General features: G+C 39.2%; 1 protein-coding gene across 1 annotated transcript in view; it reads left to right on the top strand.

The window, feature by feature from the left end:
* The window catches only part of UBL3 (ubiquitin like 3), a 70,005-nt gene that overhangs the window by 38,196 nt on the left and 13,016 nt on the right, over nucleotides 1-18,793 (top strand). The gene's annotated exons all lie outside the window — the stretch shown is intronic.

The following is an 18,793-nucleotide window of genomic DNA, read 5'->3' as shown; positions in this document are numbered from 1 at the left end:
CATCAAGAATTATAACATTCGGAGAACACTTCAGTCTCTCTGGTCACTCGATTACAGACCTAAAAGTGGCAATTCTTCAACAAAAAGACTTCAAAAACAGACTCCAACGAGAGACTGCAGAATTGGAATTAATTTGCAAACTGGATACAATTAACTTAAGCTTGAATAAAGACTGGGAGTGGATGTGTCATTACACAAAGTAAAACTATTTCCCCTTGTTTATTTCCCCGCTACTGTTCTTGTTAACTGTTGGAAATGGCCCACCTTGATTATCACTACAAAAGGTTCTCTCCTCCCTCTTCCCACCCTCCCCTCCCCCCCCCCCGCTCTCCTGCTAGTAATAGCTCACCTTACCTGATCACTTTCCTTACAGTGTGTATGGTAACACCCATTGTTTCATGTTCTGTGTGTATATAAATCTCCCCACTGTATTTTCCACTGAATGCATCTGATGAAGTGAGCTGTAGCTCACGAAAGCTTATGCTCAAAAAAATTTTACTCTCTGTGGTGCCACAAGTACTCCTTTTCTTTTTGCGGATACAGACTAACATGGTTGCTACTCTGAAACCTAACATCATTCTGGGCTACTGTTGAATCAGTCAAGAAACTGTTCCAAGTTTCTATGTGTTCTTCTGTTTGCTTGATGGTGAGCAGGGGACATCTTCCTTGCTCCAAACCAGTGGATCTCAAACTGCCCGTCTGGGAGCCCTGTGCTTCTCCAATGTACTTAACCACCATCTGCTCTCTCTGGATGCGACCCTAGAGCTCCTTTCAAAGAGAGATTGATCCAAAGAGTGAAGAAGGGAAGTGGATTAAATTAATGTTGATGAATTCAACATTAAATTACCCACAAATTTTGTGGGGTTGATGAAAATCCTGCTGTTTCAGGTACCACTAGCAAGAGAGAGTAGATTGGGACAGATATTGCAGAAAATTGTTTCTTGGCAAGGGAGGGGACTAGAGGAGTGTTATACATGTCAGGTATATGACAACTCCTCTTCTGGTCCAGAAATGTTTATTTTTTAGGTTAAATTAACAAAGAAAAGTCCATTAAATGTAGCTTCCCTTTTTCATAAAAATCCTTTTTTCTCTGCTTCCTCCTTCCCCTCCACTAGGTGAGGTATTTTGTGTTTTTTCTCCTTCCTACTCGTTTCCTTTGTTGCCTTAATTTAGGCATAACAAATCAAATTCAGAACTATGGCATCCATGTAATGCTATCGTCCAAGTGAGACTGAGAGCAGAATTTGGCTCGTGTTCAAATTTGGGAACTCTCTTCACCATTTTATTTAGTGTTCCTTTGGATGACTACATCTGTCTCACTTTATAATACATTCATCACCATGGTATTTGAGCACCTTCCTTTAGCTACTGTTCTTATGCTTTCCGCCATTATTTCTGGAATCCTTTGTTCTTCACAAGGCCAAACTGGTGTTCGCTCTCCATGAGTTTAATTTTCAGTTATTCCTTCTGCCTGTCGTCTTTATTTTCTCTCTCGTGCTACTCCCTGCCAGTTTCTTTCATCTTTGTTTTCTGGGCTGCACCTATCTCTGCCTCAGTTAAGAGCTTAGTAGTGGTCTTAAATTTACTATAAAAGTCTGAGACTTCAACTAGAAATTCAGTTTAAGTTTTAAATGCTGGCCAAAGTTCTATGGGGCAAATCAGAACTAACTGTCCCGAATGGTGCTTCTCTGTGCAGAAGATCTGACACTTGGGCAGGTTCATGGAAATAAAATTATATATGCAGCTGTATTTTTGTCCTTTCTACCTAATTGTTCCAAAGACAGCAAGAGGTGCAACTTTCTTATATCGTGTGTTCAGGGGATGGGGAGGAAAAATGCTAGACAGCGTCTGACATTACATGCATTTATCCACCTACTCAGCTCCTCGGTTTCTGATACTACGCAGCTGTGCAGTATTTGTAACAGTCATCCTGTATAACTTGATAGTCTATTTTAGCTGAAGCATCTTGTCTGTTGAAGAAATCAATGAAATACAATTGTATTCACATGAGAATTCATAAATGTTCTAAAAACGCTAATTTATAAATAAGAATGGTAATAGTAAAGCAGATGATGCCATAGCTGTCTGTGGCACCACTAAGTGACAGTATCACTAGTCGCAGGTTGATGCAAATTGTCTGTGGTTAGCATGGATAGCTTGAGACAATAGTTTTCTTGATAACTAGTTTGTAAAACAAATGCAGTCTTCTTTTTAAACACCAGTTCCTCCTTTCAGCTTTGTACAATGATTTGTCTGACAAACATATTGGAAAGAATAGAATAGCTTTAACTATGTGGATTTTTTCTCTCTTCATATTGAGCAGCTGTTTCTTGTATTCATTGTAGTGTCCTATGATGGTACACTTCAGTTTTTGCAAGACAGTTGTGGAATTGTAAATGTAACTATGCCATGACTGTGACAGAGCTCATCAAACATCATCTAGGGAATTGTGAACAAATGGATTTCCTAGCTATTCACAAAATACCAATAACTCCCACTTGTAACCCCCAAGTCAACAGTACTTTGTATATATTTTTCATAAAGATTTTGTGTACACAGGGTGGTGACTTGTTCCAAGGGCAATCAGTTTAAATTACTTTCTGATACTCATTTATACCAGAACGTGTAGTTGAAGTAATGTTTATAATGCCATGACAACAATTGTGAAGAGATTTTAAATCCCAGTCTTCCATAGCCAAAAATAAAGCATTTCTCATGTAAACTCTGAAAATCTCTATGAAGTTTGAAGGCTTGTCTCATCCATCAACAGAAATTGGTCCAATAAAAGATATTACATCACCCATCTTGTGTGTGTCATAAAAAAAATATATATATTTTAATTCCTGTTGTTAGAAATGACCTGGCACAACTGAGTTATGCCTGCCTCCATAACTCTGAGTTAAAAAGAAGCAGTCCTAACAAGGAGTGTTTCTTTCTGATATAAACTGTAATATCTACCCTCCACCCCCGCATTGGCCTGTACCAAAGGTTTAGTTACTCTTATTTTCTGAGAAGTAGCTCTTCTTCATCACTTGTGTTGATTAACCCTTTAGTCAATAATCTCTTTTAAAACTAACGCTCAAGTAAATGGTTTCAGAGTAGCAGCTGTGTTAGTCTATATCCGCAAAAAGAAAAGGAGGACTTGTGGCACCTTAGAGACCAACAAATTTATTTGAGCATAAGCTTTCGTGAGCTACAGCTCACTTCATTGGATGCATTCAGTGGAAAATACAGTGAGGAGATTTATATACACAGAGAACATGAAACAATGGGTGTTACCATACACACTGTAAGGAGAGCGATCAGGTAAGGTGAGCTATTACTAGCGGGGGGCGGGGGAGCGAGGAGGAGAGAACCTTTTGTAGTGATAATCAAGGTGGGCCATTTCCAGCAGTTGACCAGAACATCTGAGGAAGAGCAGCGGGAGGGGAATAAACATGGGGAAATAGTTTTACTTTGTGTAATGAGCCATCCGCTCCCAGTCTTTATTCAAGCCTAAGTTAATTGTATCCAGTTTGCAAATTAATTCCAATTCAGCAGTGTCTCATTGGAGTCTGTTTTTGAAGTCTGTTTTTTTTTTGAAGAAGAAGAAGAATTGCCACTTTTAGGTCTGTAATCGAGTGACCAGAGAGATTGAAGTGTTCTCCGACTGGTTTTTGAATGTTATAATTCTTGATGTCTGATTTGTGTCCATTTATTCTTTTACGTAGAGTGTGTCCAGTTTGGCCAATGTACATGGCAGAGGGGCATTGCTGGCACATGATGGCATATATCACATTGGTAGATGCGCAGGTAAACAAGCCTCTGATAGTGTGGCTGATGAGATTAGGCCCTATGATGGTGTCCCCTGAATAGATATGTGGACACAGTTGGCAACAGGCTTTGTTGCAAGGATAGGTTCCTGGGTTAGTGGTTCTGTTGTGTGGTTGCTGGTGAGTATTTGCTTCAGGTTGGGGGGCTGTCTGTAAGCAAGGACTGGTTTGTCTCCCAAGATCTGTGAGAGTGATGGGTCATCCTTCAGGATAGGTTGTAGATCCTTGATGATGCATTGGAGAGGTTTTAATTGGGGGCTGAAGGTTAGTTGATGGCTAGTGGTGTTCTGTTGTTTTCTTTGTTGGGCCTGTCCTGTAGTAGGTAACTTCTGGGTACTCTTCTGGCTCTGTCAATCTGTTTCTTCACTTCCGCAGGTGGATATTGTAGTTGTAAGAATGCTTGATAGAGGTCTTGTAGGTGATTGTCTCTGTCTGAGGGGTTGGAGCAAATGTGGTTGTATAGTAGAGCTTGACTGTAGACAATGGATCGTGTGGTGTGGTCTGGATGAAAGCTGGAGGCATGTAGGTAAGCATAGCTGTCAGTAGGTTTCCGGTATAGGGTGGTGTTTGTGTGACCATCGCTTATTAGCACCGTAGTGTCCAGGAAGTAGATCTCTTGTGTGGACTGGTCCAGGCTGAGTTTGATGGTGGGATGGAAATTGTTGCAATCATGGTGGAATTCCTCAAGGGCTTCTTTTCCATGGGTCCAGATGATGAAGATGTCATCAATGTAGCGCAAGTAGAGTAAGGGCATTAGGGGACGAGAGCTGAGGAAACGTTGTTCTAAGTCAGCCATAAAAATGTTGGCATACTGTGGGGCCATGCGGGTACCCATAGCAGTGCCGCTGATTTGGAGGTATACATTGTCACTAAATGTGAAATAGTTATGGGTGAGGACAAAGTCACAAAGTTCAGCCACCAGGTTTGCCGTGACATTATCGGGGATACTGTTCCTGATGGTTTGTAGTCCATCTCTGTGTGGAATGTTGGTGTAGAGGGCTTCTACATCCATAGTGGCTAGGATGGTGTTTTCAGGAAGATCACCGATGGATTGTAGTTTCCTCAGGAAGTCAGTGGTGTCTCGAAGATAGCTGGGAGTGCTATGTAAATGCCTTTATTTTAAAGTAATGTGAGTAGTCTGTGAGAAGCATTATGAGATCCATTAAAATATCACAGAATTACTCAATTTTAACACATATGGTGTTAGAGATCAGGACCCCATTTTAGTGATGACTTTACAAGTGCAGACCCTTGACGTTTACTGTTTAAATAGACAGGAGGAACAGAGTGTAGGAAGAGGGAAGGGTTATTATCCCCATTTTTCAGATGAGAACTGGGGACAGGGAGGTGAAGTGACTTGCGAAGTCTGTGGCAAAGACCGGAATTGAATAAAGAGGGTTCCTGAGTCTCGTTCCAGTGCTTTAGCCGCAAAAGCATCCTTCCTTTCAAGGTTTAGTTCTATCAATGTATTAACTGTGTTTGTGCTAAACATAAGTGGTGAAAACATGTTCTTGATGATGTTGAATATGATTGATTCTAGTCACTCATTCATTCATCATTCAAGGCAAATCCAAAATGAATGTAGCCTCCTTGCAGATAAAGTGCCACCCAGATTGCTGTGTAGCTAGGTCCTTAAGATGGTCTGGTTGGATGTTCAGTCTCTCCATCACTGACGATCTTATGGTGGCATTGAAGCTTCGGCAATTGTGTTATTGCTGATCATTTGTAGCTGCATTGCTTGGTAAAGGAACTTCATAATTCATTGATCTTCCATCCTAAAATGCCTGCACCAAGAAAGGTGTCAAAACCAAACCAGTGCTGATGGAGGCGGTTGCTGGGTTTGGCTACAAGTATCCTCATTGTTGATCTTGTCCTGCCACTTAATTTGGAGCAGCTGACAAAGACAATGAGAATCAAAACAGTCAATCTGCTGCTCTTCAGCGTCCAAATATCCCAGGTCTAAAATTATCCTATGCCAGGTGTGATGGAAAAATGCTGTTAGATGGGGGAGGGGGAAAGCCTATTAAATGTGGATCATCATACATTGTGCTGCATACATGTTCGAATCAGTTGTGCTGTAGACTTATTACTAAATGGTAAGAAGCTTATGAAAGTTATTTTTGTTTACTGTTGAATCATCTAAAGAGAATACTTCAGAGTGCTTTACAAACAATTATTAAGATGCAGAGAACTGCACAAGTAGGCCAAATTTATAGAGCCTAACCTTGCTTCTTTGGTGAAGCATATCAGGTGGCTTATCAGAAAAGAATTGTTGTTGGATGGAGGAAAAAACTTGCTAATATTAAGTCTTTCTATTTTGTAATCACTGTGAGGGATATTAAAGTGTTTCCCAGGCAGAGCCTCCTATATCAGGGAAGGGAGAAAAAGCACTAGACTCCACAAAATCCATTAGACATCTTGGTGCAGATCCAGTTCAGCTGGAAGTTCTTCGCTACTATGGCAATGAGTGGTGCATAAAACCCTAAGAGAGGCATCCGGGGTTGTTAGGAAATATTGGATTGGGAACTCAGGGCTGAAAAGGGATCAAGTGATCAGATAGCAATTGATAAAGTACAGGTTTCTTTATAGAAGTCTACAGTAGATGTAGAAGAAACATTCAAAGCGGAAAAATTGAGTAATGATCTCTACCCATTAATAACAAGTAGCTAGTACATGCTGCCCAAGCTCCCTTTGTAAGGGAAGTGGTATAATCGTAACTTTTGTCTGCCTACTGATTGGTAGGACACATGCAGTGGACTGGCATGATACAGCAAAAATCCAGAAAAGCTACATTTACCCTTTTTAATATACAACTGAATATACTGAACAGAATAGTACCTGGGTCAAACTTAATCTGTGATGTAATGCCTTTGATGTCAGTCAGCCCCCTGCAGTGGGGCTGCATCAGCGATGAATTTATCCCATCCCGTTTGGTGTTTGAACAAAACAAATATGTAGATTTCTTTAAAAGCAAGTTTTATGTTTTATTGTGCTTTAAGCGTTACTCATTAAGGATGAAAATCTCTGAAGGTAAGGAATGACCATTGGCCTGCTCTGAGAAGCACATTCAATGGCCTAGATCATGTTGTTGGCTTGTAAGGAGTTTTGTTCTAGGGCAACTAGCAAGTAACCTCACAATCCTTAATCCTCTTATCATGTGATTAAATGTTTCCTATGGGCTATATTAGGAAGAACCCAATTAGGAAGAAGGGATTTTGCTTTCATTCATGTCCGAATTGCTTACTTTCACTTGAGTAAACCAGATCTATAGTTACTTAAACAGCCATTTCAATTAAACTGTACTATCTTTTGCATCAAAGATAAAAATATCTTACGTCCTGTATTTTGCCTTTAATTATCACAGCTCAATGGTTTAGATAGTGCTTTGAAATGGCAAAATTCTGGCTGACTGCCATGGTACACAGTAAGTTCAATGAAACTTGGAATCAGTTGCTGATGATAAAAATTTAATTTCATGGTATTTCTGCTCAAGTGAACTGAAATCTGTCTCTGCTTCAAGGTGTAATTCTCTGCTTTGCTCACTTAAAAAAAAATACTTGTAAGTACAGAATTTTTTCAGTTTTTCTTGATACTTGCAGTCAAGGCTAGAAAAACTTACCAGATGCATAGTAGCCAAGCCATAGAAACAAAAGAGGACTGTGGGTCCCACCACCAGGACTCTAGGACAACACATTGGTGAGAAGCCCAAATTCTACTATGTTCATCTGTCGGGTCGGAAAAGAGTGCTGAGGTTTCTGTAGGGATGCTGACCCTGGGGACCCTTCATGGGACCACCATTTTCCACATCATTTTCTGGCTAGTAACTTATGTGTAGTGTGTTTAAAGAATAAGCAATGACCTCACTACATGAATGGCCAATAACTCTTCACTTCTCCATACACTGCAGCATGGCCATTTTTTTTTCTAGAATTATTCAAGCTGTGTCTAAATTCAGTGGCAGATATTGTTCATTTCAGCATTTCATGTAAAATTATTGCACTTGTTCAAAGATTTCTATTTAAAACAGTTCTGAATACAGCATTAAAAACATAACAAATGCAACATGCTTCACAATAGAATATGAATAGAACAGAAATTTGAGCTGAATTAATGGCTGCATTACCAGCCATTCAGGTTGGCATATAGGTTCAGCATTTTGGCCGTAGGCTTGTCCCTCTTTCCCTTGCCACCCTGGATGGGAGCATGTTGGCATTCTCTTGTACCCATCCACTTCGGGCCCAAACAAGGAACAGTTTTAATAGCTTTCAGAAGGAGAGCTATCCGGCCTTCGTCTGCTGGTGGGAGACTCACCATGACATTAGTCCATATGCTCTGATACATGGGACTCCCATCTCCATGAAAAAACAAACAAAATAATTTTAAAGGATGAAGAAATTCTCTCTTTCTCTCCCCCCTGAGGTCTTATATCTGAAGACTTTCAAGGAAGCTTCTAAAATACCGTAACTACCTTTGTTTCTCTTGGTAGTAAAACATGTCATTCATAATTTGAAAAAAAATAATACACACTTTAACATGGAAATGCTCCTCTGGTCCTGCTCTGTTCCTAATGTAACCTGGGCTCATGGGAGAATCCTGGTGTGGCTAAAGTAAATTTTGGAAAACTGAGTGCTCCTATGTATATTGTTTGTTGTTTTTTAAACCATTTTTATTCATTTTAATCCATTTAAAATAAATGTAAGTAAATAAATTAGCTCCCTAGGCAATGCACAACTGACATTCTTAAGTTAGTTCAGAGAAATTAGTATTCACAGTAAATGCAGTATCACTGAACGAGCATTGTCTATCTTAATGTGCTGGAAAAATAGTGTATTGGATCTAATGAGATCACATGACCAAATGTCATTTGCAGTCCTAAATATGCTGACTTCATTGCCAGTTAATAACACAGATCTGAAATGTTCAGTTTCATATTGTGTGCTTTAGTGACATCCTTGTATTTGATTTTCAGCTGAAGAGCCAAATTCTGGTCCCGTTGAAGTTAATAGAATTTTGCCCTTAATTTCAGCTGCATCAGGATTTACATCTGGAAGCTTGTATTCATCTTTGCCTATGGTCTCACTGACTTCTTGATTCAGGCTTTAGAGTTCCTGATGTCTCCATGTCCAGCTCCACTGCACACGCTTCCCCAGTCTTCAATGTTCTCTGCTTCATTCCCTTCTGTCTCTCAGCAGGAAACCCAGACTGCCATTTCACTCCCACCTTTTCCTAGTGCACAAGGACCTTTCTGTATGCTCTCTCTAGTGCACCAGTAATGTCTTTCTTTCTTCCTCTCCTTATAAGGGTCATACATGAAAATATGTAGGAACATGAATAAAATAAAAGTTGCTAGCCATAAAGCAGCTGTCTTAATTTTTTTTCCATTTTCTTTAGTCATGTCTTTCTTTCTCTTCCACAGAGTGTGTGTGCACTCACACACCCCTACCTCCAAATTGGGAGGCCCACGTTACTGTTGGCATGGATAATTTTGGCTCTTCCTGCCCCACTCCTTGTAGCTCCTCTCTACATGTTTGCAGGCTCTTTAAAGATGACTTTGTGGGTAGAATACACTAGTTTTCTATGGGACTTGGTGGATACTACTCCCCTCATTGGTCCAAAATAACCAGAATCTACTGACATTGAGGGAAAGATGCTTCTGTAGAGAAGGGCTGCGTAAAAAGCAAATGTTATTGGGGTGATGTTTATGGGAAGTGAGGAATTTGGGATTGGGGGGAATGGGACTGCTCGTTAATTTAATAGTAGCATATATAAATTATGGAGTTTCTCTTTCTTCTTTGAGGGTTTTTTTGTTTTTTACAATAGAACTAGAATAATTCCAGTGGGCTGCTTAGCCATATGCAATAGCTTTCCAGGGGGAGACAATGGGGAATTGTAAACTGAATTAGCAGGAGCTGCGTAGCCAGACATCTGACAGCAGGTAAAAATAATTTATTTGGGAGGTGAACTTTGTCCATTTGACCCTGAATAAGTTAGCCTCCTATGGAGCCAGCATCTGGGATTTGCATTGTCCAGGTGGTTCTGAATCTTTTGATTAGTTAGGCCAATAATAATTATTTTTAGTTTTGGTCATATAATAGTGTTTTAGATATTTCACATAACAAGCAAAGGTACATTCCCAGTCCTAAAGATCTTTGGGGAGAGAGGGCGAGAAAAGGGGGATTGAATGATAAGGAATTTTTTGAATGCAGTGTTGTTTTAGCCATGTTGGTCCCAGGATATTAGAGAGACAAGGTGGGTGAGGTAATTACTTTTTATTAGACCAACTTCTGTTGGTAAAAGAGACAAGCTTTCAAGCTTACACAGAAAGCTCAAAAGCTTTTCTCTCTCACCAGCAGAAGTTGGTCTAATAAGAGATTTCCTCACACACCTTATCTCTAAGAAATTTTTTGAAATGGTCATTATTACTGTTTAACAGAGCTCTAGATACAGAACAAATCAGTTCAAAATCTGAGTTGTATTAGAATTAAATGTAATTTAATTTAACAAGTTTAGTGTTGTCTCTGTTCCCCTTACTTGCTTCTCCAGACTTTGCCAATGTATATTGCGACTGCCTTACCTGTACAAAGACTTCCCAATCATTCCTCACTTCAAGGGGCCAATTACACATACAAAACAAGTCTGTTTTTTTCTTTAAAACTATTCCCTATAAAGTGATCAGTGCTCCTGTTATGAAAATAGTTACATAGTTCATATAAATCTAGAGAGTGAAGTATTGCATACTATAAAGTTTTTATGGCCTCATGTTTGGGATGACCACCTTTTTCAAAAGTGGTGTGGCTACAAGTGAGTTATGCAGGTCTACCAAATGAGTGGCAATAAAACTTCATAGTGCTCCATGCCATAAATTTGTTTTTGCCACTTACTTTCTTTAATCTTTGTCCATTGTTCATCTCCCTCTGCTTCAAAATAAGGAATTTACTATAGAAATAGGGCCATTTTATGGGCCGAGTTTAGTGATTTCCACAAGTGCTGTATAAGTCAACTTATAATATGTATCTTCAAAACATAGCCATTAATGGAATAGCGTTTGTAACATATGTGATGTGGTAACTATTAAAATGGCAGTCAACTTCTTTGCCCCTCCGCCCCGCCCCTCAGTTATTTCAGGGGCTATACTTGTCACCAGCTAATATGTGTGGTTTTACAGTCACAGCTCATAGGCCCCCATCCTGCACTGAGAAGCAAGCAGGTGGACCCTCTTTGACTTCAGTAGGGGCTCTGTGTGGACATGGATATGACTGCATGGTCCTCAGTGCAGGTTTAGGACCACATTTTCCTATTTTTTAAAAAAAACTGGTTTTCTTTCATGTTGTGGGAAAGACCTGTACTCAGGGAAACTGACTATATTTAGAGTTGGAAGGATTAGATTTTTATCATTAAATGTTGGTAAATGTTGATTTCACTATACATATACAAACAAAAATATTTCCGTCAATAATAATATAAATTTACAGATAAGCAAAGTAAGAAAAATGCTCTTTGAAAACTTATTTTATTTTGATTTTAAGGATATTTACTTTTCTATTTTGACGTGATATTGACAGTTTGTGTTTTAATGGTTATAAAATTTAACTTTTTGAATCTCCGTGACAGCCATTAAATAACTATAGTCTGACACCCTCTCACCCCATAATTTTCCACAACTATGAAAATTTAAATAGATAAAAATAAAAAAATGCTTGAAATTAACATTGATATCAGTCAAAATTATAAAAAATAAAAATTTGAATTCTGCCGAGCCTAACTACATTGGAGAAACAGTGAACCTAACTGCACCAGAGTAAACAAACTGAATACAGGGAAACTAACTTTTCTCCCTCTAATCTCTTGGCTATAGAAGTCTTAGGTAAAAAATGTCAAAGTAGTAGTTCCTTTTAGGAAATGTAAAATAGTTAATCAAAGTTTACTTAAAGGTGAAAGTTCTCCAAAGCCATTTCTTGCACTGTCAGTTCTCTTACAATAAATAGAATAACCAGTAGTGAAAACATTATTAAAAAAAATTTTATAATGTCATGTGGATGTATTTTATGTTGTAGATGTTTTTAATTAGGGGTTTTATCTATTTTATTAAGTAGTATATAAAGTTTGTAAAGTGCTCTGGGTTCCTTTGGGATGAAATGATCCTGTGTAAAATTACATTCTGGTTTAATTTTTATTTTAGTCATAGCAGTGTAAAGAAGAGCATGCTTCTGAAGAATGGGACATTATAAGGGTAAAATGTTTTTTTAAACATATATTCATAATTAGTTTGAGGTCCCTGAACAGCAGAATACTGTAAAATGGTATTCCTGATCCTGAAAAACTAGAATCATTGTCTTCAGAGTAGCAGCCGTGTTAGTCTGTATCCGCAAAAAGAAAAGGAGGACTTGTGGCACCTTAGAGACTAACAGGTTTATTTATTTGAGCATAAGCTTTCGTGAGCTTCATCGGATGAAGTGAACTGTAGCTCACAAAAGCTTATGCTCAGATAAATTTGTTAGTCTCTAAGGTGCCACAAGTCCTCCTTTTCTTTTTGTAGAGTGATTGTGTGGCGCTTTAAAAAATATTTGGATATTTGACAGGTATGTGTTTGTGTTGCCTGCTAGGACGTCCCAGAGATACAAAAGAGTCATGGCATACTCAAAAAAACAGTATAATCCTCATAGTTTTTGGTGGAGAAAGGGGACCTCACTTTTTAGCCTGTGTGTTCCAAGAACCTTAGCATTGATCCAAGCTTTTTCTTCAAGCCACTGGTTTGATTTTTCCAGCTCTTTACAATCTCTGTTAAGCAAATCTGACACTGATAAGTAAAGTTTGTATTGTGTGGTGATGTGTACCTAGAGACAGAGAGGACTTTTTCTGGGCTAGTGATACTGAATCTTTAGGAGCCCCAGATTTATCTTTAAGCTTTGGAGAACATCTCGCTCTTTTAAAACATTAATTATGAAAATGAACCAGGAACTAAATATATCAGACTGCAAAAAGGGAAACTTAAATCTCTGTGTTTCTATATGCTGTTTACCACCCTCTCTACTCCCTTGGCCCAACAAGTTTTTCATTAAACATATTTCCTGTGCATGACAGAGAAGAAGTTTCCTTCCCACAATTTAATAATCATTAATGATCTGGAGGATTGCGTGGATTGTACCCTCAGCAAGTTTGCAGATGATACTAAACTAGGAGGAGTGGTAGATACGCTGAAGGGTAAGGGTAGGATACAGAGGGACCTAGACAAACTAGAGGATTGGGCCAAAAGAAATCTGATGAGGTCCAACAAGGACAAATGCAGAGACTTGCACTTAGGATGGAAGAATCCCATGCACTGCTACAGACTAGGGACCAAGTGGCGAGGCAGCAGTTCTGCAGAAAAGGACCTAAGGGTTACAGTGGATGAGAAACTGGATATGAGCCAACAGTGTGCCCTTGTTGCCAAGAAGACTAACAGCATTTTGGGCTGTATAAGTAGAAGCATTGCCAGCAGATTGAGGGACGTGATCATTCTCCTCTATTCGGCATTGGTGAGGCCTTATCTGGAGTACTGTGTCCAATTTTGGTCCCCACACTACAAGAAGGATGCGAAAAAATTGGAAAGAGCCCAGCGGAGGGCAACAAAAATGATTAGGGGGCTGGAGCATATGATGTATGAGGAGTGGCTGAGGGAACTGGGATTATTTAGTCTGCAGACGAGAAGAATGAGGGGGGATTTGATAACTGCTTTCAACTACCTGAAAGGGGGTTCCAAAGAGGATGGATTTAGACTGTTCTCAGTGGTAGCAGATGACAGAACAAGGAGTAATGGTCTCAAGTTGCAGTGGGGGAGGTTTAGGTTGGATATTGTGAAAAAGTTTTTCCTTAGGAGGGTGGTAAAAGCACTGGAATCTCCTTTCTTAGAGGTTTTTAAGGTCAGGCTTGACAAAGCCTTGGCTGGGATGATTTAGTTGGGGATTGGTCCTGCTTTGAGTAGGGGGTTGGACTTGTTGACCTCTTGAAGTCCCTTCCAACCCTGATATTCTATGATTCTATGAATTTTGTAAATGTTGCATACTTTGTGGAAAAATAATACCCGCAAACCCAAGTTATCTCAGAGACCTCATCATAGTCTCAAAAACAACGAGGAGTCTGGTGGCACCTTAAAGACTAACAGATTTATGTGGACATAAGCTTTCGTGGGTAAAAAATCCCACTTCTGGCAACTGAAGAAGTGGGTTTTTTTACCCACAAAAGCTTATGCCCACATAAATCTGTTAGTCTTTAAGGTGCCATCAGACTCCTTGTTGTTTTTGTGGATACAGATTAACACGACTACCCCTCTGATACATCATAGACTGTAATTATTCAGGACAGGTACTAACACTATGTATGTATAGTGTATAGCTTTATGAAGATCCTTTGTTTCTGATTGGAAGCCTCTAGTCATCAGTGTAATATAAAAATTGATAATATCAATATCTAAATTAAAAGAATAGGATGGAAATACTGTAACTTACTTTGCTCACTTCTTGCTATTTACAACGGTTTACAGTATTCTTGTGTTGCAGAATCCTATCTTGGGCCAGAAAATGAAACTCTAGGGAATCTGCAGCATTCAAACAATTTTATAGCCTGTTTTTCAAAAATGGCTGTCGTTTTCACCCAGTAAACACGCTTGCAGTGAAGAAATTTGTTCACCAAGCCACTTCCTTCCCCACATTTACAATGTTCATAAAAACATTTTAAGCTGCCAAGAGATGAGGGTTATGAAAGATAATGTTAAAAGTTAGTGACTTTATATGCTTAAAATTCTCAAACGTAATGTTCATAATTTGATTCTGCAAGAACCAACCAGAGTGGACATAGTCCAGAATTGACACTAAATATTACTTCTAACATCGCTGGCTCTTTTCACCTTTCATCAATAACATCTCAGTTCTTACTACAATAAAGAAACTTGAATTTTAAAACTCATAGCAAAGACTCTGGGGTTGTCTTGCCCACAGCAAGAGGCTGGAACCTATCTTCTGTAGTCTTCATAAAAAGAATCACAAGACTCATTGTTGTCCTATCCCCCATGGAGGGACAAACCAGCCACGATCATGAAAAGCACAGAAGGCATAACAAGGGTAGAGGATCTCCTTAGGAAGAAGGAAGAAAAATAACTCTTTTTGGTAATCATCTGGGGACACATTTTAATTCCATTGCAGCCTTTCAAATGATGAGATATGATGTATTATACAACTGGCATCTGAATCATTGTATAACCGTAGGAGTTTAAAATTAGCTACTTGTATATTAGATAACTCGTCCATTACTCAGGCTCTCCCCTACTATATGCATTCAGACTCTCAAATTTGCAATAGTATCTTTAAAAATATCATCTTAATCGGAGAGTTTTGCAGAGTAAGTAGTGTAGGAGTTGAATGCCTATAACAGTTCACGGTGCCTCAAGGAGATTTTAAAGACTAGACTCTCAGATTCAGACCTTGTGGGACTGTCACACCACAATGAACAGTAAGATTCCTTCAAGAGAAGATTTAAAAAATTAGATTTAAAATTTAGACAAGCACGCACACTAAAAATATGGCTATAGTCTGCAGTGCTATAAATAAGAAAATATTTAACCATTTATTAGAGCAGTTGTTTCCTTACATAACTTGACCTAACATCTGCTTAAGTATTTTAGGGATTTGCTTCAGGCTTTTGCTAATATTCAGTAATGGTCACATTCTGAGACAAAAACAAAAACCTTGGTCTACATATAGTTGTAGTATACTCTTTAAAAATTTGTTAGCGTTACCTGAAGCATCTTGATATTGGATCACAGGATCATGTGAACCTCTGAGACAATAGCAGAATTTCAGCAGTAATGGAGTCAGCCATGTAGGATGAATGTCAATGAACATTTTTACTCACTTTTTCATTTCTGTTGCTTATCTTCATTTTAAATTGTGTATTTACTCAGAGATCTGTAAGGGACAGCATTAGGTCCTGACAGAAATGTTGCAGTTACTTTAACTTTACTTACATTTTCACACTATTTTTACGTCATCTTTGTTTTCTGTAGTGAGCCTGACAAGCCTAAGAAGCAGAAAAACAAGGAAATATGCCATCCCCTAAATACTGTACTAAGTGGGGAATAAGTTCTCTGATTAATACAAGGACTATTGCCTTAGGCATTGCTCTGTCTGTTTTAGCTCATCAGTCTTTGGCAGTGCTGGACAGTCAATGTTTGGTGACAAGACTATTCAGCACCTAAAAAAGTAGTAGTGTAACTATTTTAGATTACGTGATCCTTTCTCAACCTTCTGGATTGTTTGGCAATTCAGTGAGAGTAGAGACAGGAGTTGTTAAAATATAACACAGATTGTTGAAACAGATTAATCTAGTACTGTAGGTTTAAAGGTTTTTCTGTAGCATTGAATATCTCCAAACACACACAATTCAAACAGTCCTTGTATATGCTGTAATGTGTGTCTGTGAACAGCCTATTTGGCAATCTTCTGTTGCTTTCTCAGTATGACTGTTCTTAAGTTTTTCTGTTGGGGTTGGTCTGAGCATTTGAAGAATCTTCCTTGTTTAAATAACTTTTCTACAACTCCTGCCCCTTCCTGCCTTACATCTTCTTTGACTTGATCTGTGTTGTACAGAACAATGCAAACGATAATAAATACTGTGGTATACCATAAAATTATTTATGGGCTTTATGCAAAAATAAATAAACAAACATTGACATTTGGACTACAGTCAAAAACAAGGTTTCTGCCATTATGACAGGAGTTTAAGAAAAAGAATAATCATTTCATTTGTACAGTAGCCTATTTTCCCCCTTACTGGATTCCTAAGTGAATTTCAGACAAAGAAAAAACTGATAGAAATATCATGTCCTGTAGAACTTTTAAGCTGAATCTCTGTTCAAGCTCCTATTTGTGAGTAGTATAGCAAGTGGAAAAAAAACCCTGTAGAATACAGGTCAAAATCCAGTAAAGCCTCACTTTTTATTGTTATAGTAATTATTCATTGTCTTACAGCTCAAGGGCTGAGAAATGGCAAGGGGAACCATATATCTAAAGGCATTTTGTCTAGCACACCCAAGTGTGCTGCGGAGGTTAGCCCTGTGGTTATCACTATGCTCAGGACCGGCTCTAGGCACCAGCAAAGCAAGCACATGCTTGGGGCGGTACGTTTCCAGGGGCGGGATTCCGGCCATCCTTTTTTTTTTCCCCCGGCCCTGCTCAGGGTCAACCAATGAGCCCCTGTGTGGGGCCGGGGCGGTGGGCTCAGCGCAGGGGTCCCGGCCCCGGGGGCGGTCCCTGCCCTGGCCCCACGCCACTGGGGGAGCGGGGCGATGTGGCTCCTCCCCCCTTGCCTGCCCCTGCAGCGTGTGTCACAAGTGGCAGAGGAGTCGGAGCCGAGCAGAGCCCGGGATCGGGGCAGGACCCACAGCCAGTAAGGGACCTGCTGCCCTTGGCGGCTCGACGCTGGTCCGCCCCCCTCCCCATGGCTGACCCGCCCCCCAGCCTCTCTGTCGGTTACTGTCCCCTCTGCAGGGGTGGGACCGGGTCTGAGATTGGGTGGGGGGCCCATGGGCGGGCTGTACAGCCCCGAGCACCTCACTCCAAACACTGCTATAGCATTACACATTCTTTTAACATTTACCAGTATCAGTGACTTCTGGGGAGCGCAGTTTCTCAAAACTGAAATTACCAAAAAATTATTTGAGGTCCACCATGTCTGAAAATCGTTTGTCAGGACTCACGTGAATTTCAGTTGAAAGTACCATTGCACAAAGTGTAGATTTCACTGAATTATTAAAAGACTATGCAAGTATTAAAACCAGAAAAATTCAGTTCATATAAATTTTTAATTAATGAAAAACTGCGCGCACCAGAAAACACTAATGTTTTTCATTACACTGTATAGTTGAACCCAAATTGTTTGTAATTGTGATTTTGTTAAAATTAAATGAGTACACTAGTAGGAAATTTGTTTTATTTCACTAACTACAAATTCTGTTTTCATTTTTTTTTAAATTTTAAACAGTCAAAAAAACCCAAAACAAACCAACAAAAACATTTCAAAGTGCAAACATGTATAAAAGCCAAAAAAAAAAAAAAAAAAAGGGCGGGGACACTGCCAAACATTTTTTTGCTTGGGGCTGTAAAAAACCGAGAGCCGGCCCTGACTAAGCAATATTACTTGGAACAGAATGGTAGATGGTGAGGGGGTGGGGATGGAAATTTAGGCTTTGAAAATCATTTAGCCACTACTAATATTGCTGTAACCAGGACCGTTTTGAAACCTAGACATTAGGACGTCTTTCTATCATTTTTTGGTCTGTGGGCTGGGTCCTGTAGGGATGGAATGTCTTGATTCAGTCCATTAGTAACTCTCAAACAGAAAGGGGGGAAATAATAACTGAAGATGCCAATATCTGGACGTATCGTTTGATGACATCTAAGAGAAAAATGATGGTGTTATTAATTACTTCACGGAGTCAGGATCTTATTCTCCTTGGGAGAAAAATAAAGTTGCAAGTTAGAGAGATCAGCAGAAGATTCAAAGTCCTAAAACGTACAGGCACTGTCTAGAGGCTGTTTGACTTTCTAATATTCTGTAGTGGGTCCATGTGGTAAAGTCAGGTCTGACAGTCAAGGTGCAGATATACAGAAGAGGGGTTTGGAGTTAGTCTAGGGTTTAATTTTTAGAAGCAGAATTTCATATTTTTAAATTTGCATATTTTTCTTCCTTCAGTTAAGTAAAAGGTCAAGAGAAGATGAATTCTTAGCATTTAGCAGTGTTCTTTAATGAACTTGTTTGTTCCTTGAAAAACTGTATTTGATGGTACTGTTAACTAATAAAAGGCATTTGCATATATTGTGATTGAATTAAAGAGCCTTAATATACATGATACATTTTATTAGTATAATTGTCATCTTCTTGGCCCATCTATGAGAAAAATCCCTTCTGTCCATCCTTTTTGGTTGATGCAAATACGGTTGAAATACGGT

The sequence above is a fragment of the Caretta caretta genome, chromosome 1, assembly GCF_965140235.1.
Source record: "Caretta caretta isolate rCarCar2 chromosome 1, rCarCar1.hap1, whole genome shotgun sequence".
Classification (NCBI taxonomy): Eukaryota; Metazoa; Chordata; order Testudines; family Cheloniidae; genus Caretta; species Caretta caretta.
Note: the sequence above shows the minus strand (reverse complement) of the source record. Positions and strands in the feature narration are given on the sequence as shown.